The sequence below is a fragment of the Octopus bimaculoides genome, chromosome 18, assembly GCF_001194135.2.
Source record: "Octopus bimaculoides isolate UCB-OBI-ISO-001 chromosome 18, ASM119413v2, whole genome shotgun sequence".
NCBI lineage: Eukaryota > Metazoa > Mollusca > Cephalopoda > Octopoda > Octopodidae > Octopus > Octopus bimaculoides.
Window position 1 is genome coordinate 38016803 of NC_068998.1, and position 5134 is coordinate 38021936.

The following is a 5134-nucleotide window of genomic DNA, read 5'->3' on the forward strand; positions in this document are numbered from 1 at the left end:
GGGCGAAATGCTTAACAGTATTTCGTCTGCCGTTACATTCTGAGTTCAAATTCCGCTGAGGCCAACTTTGTCTTTCATCCTTTCAAGGTCGATAAATTAAGTACCAGTGACGCACTGGGGTCGATGTAATCAACTTAATCCCTTTGTCTGTCCTTGTTTGTCCCCTCTATGTTTAGCCCCTTGTGAGCAATAAAGAAATAAGATGTATATTTTGGCATACTAAATGCATAGTGGCATTTCATCTGTCTTTACATTTTGATTTCAAATTTCATTGAGGTCGACTTTGTCTTTCATCCTTTCAGGTTCAATAAAGTAAGCACCAGCTGATCACTGGGGTTGATGTAATCAACTTACCCCCGCCTCCCACCTAACATTGCTGGCCTTGTGTCAAAATTTGAAATCAATATTAGATGATTGACTTACTCTGTCACCACCACCACTACCATCATTGCCACCAGGTCATTGGGTACGGGTGGCAAAGTCTACCCCTTTGTAAATATTCAGACCATATCTGAAAATAAACTTGATATTCAAAATCCCTTGATTTCACCCCCACACGCACCTGAGAGGGGGATATGTTCAATAAAATCATAATTAACTGATCCTCCTGTATTTTCTTTTACCCAAAGCCAGGAAATTTTCAGCACCTTCTTGTGTGTGTGTGTGTGTGCGCACACCTTTTTTGTATTTGTCCCCCACCACTGCTTGATGTGTTTACATCCCTGTAACTTAGCAGTTTGGCAAAAAGAGACTGATAGAATAAATACTAGGGTTTAAAAAATAAACCCTGGGGTTAATTTGTTTGACTGAAACCCTTCAGGGCAGTGCTCCAGCATGACCACAGTCTAATGACTAAAACAGTTAAAAGATAAAAGATATGCAAATGTAGACAATGTAGTTTAACTTCCAAGTAGCTAGACTAATTTGCATATATTGATCGCAGCATATAAGACAATATCCAATAGTCATAAAGGTAAAAAAAAAAAAGAAGAAAAACTATATGCAAATTAGCTTATGCACATGTAGAATTAAATCAACACTACTTACATAGTTAAAAGTATGGCTGTGTCATTGAGGAGTTCATCTCAGAAAAATGTGGGTCTGGATTGGATTATATTGCTTTAACCCTTTGGCAGTTAATCTAACCAGACTTGTTCAGTCCCACTGCGTGGCACCTTGGGTAAGTGTCTCCTGCTATAGCCTCGGGCCGACCAAAGCCTTGTGAGTGGATTTGGTAGACGGAAACTGGAAGAAACCCGTCGTATGTGTGTGTGTGTGTGTGTGTGTATGTGTGCATATGTCTGTGCGTCTGTGTTTGTCCCCCCAACATCTCTTGACAACCAATGGTGGTGTGTTTACGTCCCCATAACTTAGCAGTTCAGCTAAAGAGACCAATGGAATAAGTACTAGGCTTACAAAGAATAAGTCCTGGGGTCGATTTGCTCGACTAAAGGTGGTGCTCCAGCATGGCTGCAGTCAAATGACTGAAATGAGTAAAAGAGTAAAAGAGTAAAAAAAGAGATAATCCACATGGAAAAGTAGTAAATTTTATTCAATGCAAGAATGGAAAAAGACATAAAGATGTTGATTATAATGATGCTGATCATTATCATGATCAAGATGACATAAAATTTATTCAAAGGTGAAAGTTTGTCACAAAGTTTCACCTTATGTGAGTGACATAATATAATGCAGATGATTTCTAAAACGAATGAAATAGTGCTGTACATGATTACCACTGACCAGAAATTTTAAGAACTTGTATTTGGGTAGTTCATCTGTTGTAAGTGATTGAGCTTTTTCATCCTGATGGGATACAAGGAGTGCTGGTGCTTGAGATGGCTGTTCAGGTCAAAGATGATATACAAGAGCCAAGGGGCTTTTATCAGAGGGAAAGGTTGGCAGAGGATGAGAAGGTGCAAGTTGCCCTTTGCATGTTTGATGTCCGATCTCTGCGTCTTGACGTCTGTTATTGTCCATCTTGACCATTCCTTTGATAATGATATGCCAATACTTCGAGTGGTCTTCTTGATTGTTTCACAGGTATTAGGGTCAATAGAGCAGTGGAGGAGAGTGGCCTTCAGCTTATCTCGGAAATGGAATTTGGGGTCTTTGTGTAGTCTGATGCCTGAAGCCAGTTCTACAAAGAGGAGCTGATAAGGAAGACACATTTGAGACACATGTATGATGAACAAGCATCAAAGAAATACATATGTGTATTCTATGCCTCTTTTTCCTTATAATTCCTTAATTTCACAATCAAACACTTAATCGCACCAAATACTATTAATTGCTGTACAAAACCGAGTTGTCACAATGTATGGAGCAAGGGAAGGAACTCTATTGTGTCTAATTTTTAAACATGTGTAATATCTGTAAAATAACCTGTTATCTTGTAATTCTTTTTCAGTAAAAACGATTTTCTGTGACTGTAAAAAGATGAGTTTAGAATTATTATTTTATGATGTGCCCATGGATGGAACAAAATTCCTAGTTTTCAGTGCTCCTAAGCCTTTCTGTCTTGACAAATCCTTTCTGACTCGTTCTAGTTCTCCCCATCATGCTTTTCTTGAAAGCAGCTGAGATAATTGTTACCCCTGTTGGTTCCCATATAATTAGTGTCATTTGTGCATCATTAGACATCATAAATGCTTCTTTCACACTCTCTTTCTCCGAACCCTCTCTCTCTCTCTCTCTCCTTCTCTCTCTCACTCTCTTCTCTCTTCATCTCACTCCCTCTCCATCTCTCTCTTTCACTCTCTCTATCACTCTTCCTTTCTCTCCTCCATCTCTCTCTCTCACTCTTCCTCTCTCTCTCACTCTTCCTCTCTCTCTCCATCTCTCTCTCTACCTATCTCTGTTTCTCCCTCTCTCTCTCTCATCTTTCTCTCCATCTATCTCTCCTCTCTCTCCCTCTCCTCTCTCTCCCTCTCCTCTCTCTCCCTCTCCTCTCTCTCCCTCTCCTCCTCTCTCTCCCCTCATCTCCCCTCGTCTAATCTGCCCCTCTCTCCCTCTCTCCATCTCCCCTCACCTCCCCCTTCTCCCCTTTCTCTCCCTCTCCCCTCCCTCCCTCTTTCTGTAATAAGCATTATTATTATTATGTTTTTAAAGGCAAAGTGCATCCCAGCCTCCCTAAAAGGAACTTAATCAGAGGTTGTTTGAGCAGCATGTTTAGCTCTTCCCCTAGCACTCTGTCAGTCCCAGTGATGAGGGTTCCATTTCAGCTGATCGACAGAGCAGCCTGCTCATGAAATTAACGTACAAGTGACTGAATACTCCACAGACACACATACCCTTAAAGTAGTTGTCAGGGAGATTCAATGTGACACACTGATTGTGACAAGGCCAGCCCTTTGAAATACATCATCATCGTTTAACATCCGCTTTCCATGCTGGCATGGGTTGGATGGTTTGACTGAGGACTGGCAAGCCAGGGGGTTGCACTAAACTCCAATCTGATCTGGCAAGGTTTCTACAGCCAGATGCCCTTCCTAATGCCAACCACTCCGAGTGTATAGTGGGTGCTTTTTACATGCCACCAACACGGGGGCCAGTCAGGTGGCACTGGCATCGACCATGCTCGAATGGTGCTTTTTACATGCCACCGGCACATATACAACTCATTTCTACCAGCTAACCGGACTGGAGCAACATGAAATAAAGTGTCTTGCTGAAGGATACAATGCACCACCAACAATCAGTCTTAAATGTTATGGCTGTGAGTCAGATATCCTAACCACTGAGCCATACACCTTCACAAGCTCTTGGTCTAACAGACTATGTACATCCAGGTTTGTGTTTGTTTTACTTTTAAGCGATATTTTGATGTTTTTCTAAAAAGCCTTTGTTTTTATAATGTAGAAGAAAGTACTGGAGTCACTTTAATTGACTGATGCTGGTAACTTCCAAGGTTTTTTGCAACAAGAGACAACAGTTGTATCTTGTTTTTCTTGAAAGCCAGATGAAAGTGTATACTTTTAGTGAGGGTGGTCACTAATTTAAAGTATGAAAGTGTTCATGACAAAGTCCATTAAATGCGCTTTTGAGGAGCATGTGTAAATGAATATCAGCAGGCAGTTTTTAAACAAAACATTGTAATTTTATTGAATTAGGAATGAGAGCTGGCATGTTGCTAAAGGTGTAGCTGATTGGCTGGCGTATGCCATAGCACAACTGTACTATGCCGCGACAGCACAAATAGCTTTACTAACTCACGACAAAGTCTATTACAGTGAGGAGCAGCAAACCCAGGGAATTTTGTCTTTGAAATGAGTGTGTGTATGTGTGTGTGTGTGTGTGTGCGCATGTGCGCGTGTATGAGTGTGTGTGTGTGTGTGTGTGTGTGTGTGTGTGTGCATACACATACACACACACAGACATACTTATAATATATATATATATAATACACACGTGTGTGTGTGTGTGTGTGTATGGATATATACTCACACACACAACAGTGAATCCACAATGGTGGATTAATTTTCTTTATTTGTGGATAAACAACGCAACCAATGGTCTCATGTGACGAGATCTTTACAATTGTTCGAGCTCGTCACTTTGAAATATTACTACTGGTCTCCTTGGGCCTATAATAGAAAGGATTATTATTATTATCATTATTATTATTATTGCTCTTTATCACAGGTTTTGTTGGAGCTCCTGGAGTCATGCATGCATAGCGGGTTTGCTACCTGCAGCCTACAATACCATGCTATCTGTTCTTTCCAACTATCAAATACTCTGCTGATTATTCTGGCAGTGCTAAGGAGGCAAACCCTTTGTAATAGTTTTACTGGGCACTCTATTCCAATTTCCTTCCTACTCCCTTTGATGCCTTCTGATATTGTTCCCAAGGACCCAACAATAATTGGCACTATCTTCACCTTCTTCATTTTCCATAGCCAGGCTATTTCGTACTTAAGAGGGTTGTATTTATCTATCTTTTCGCCTTCCTTCTTGACTACTCATGGGTCAAAGGGGCATACAACATCAACTATATAGCATATGTGGTGCACCTTGTCCACACCACTAGGTCCAGTCTGTCATGTTCTAGCACCTGATCTGTTTGGATTGGGAAATCCCAGAGAATTTTGCTAGTCTCCAACTCCTATTTTTACCAACAACTTCTGTTGTG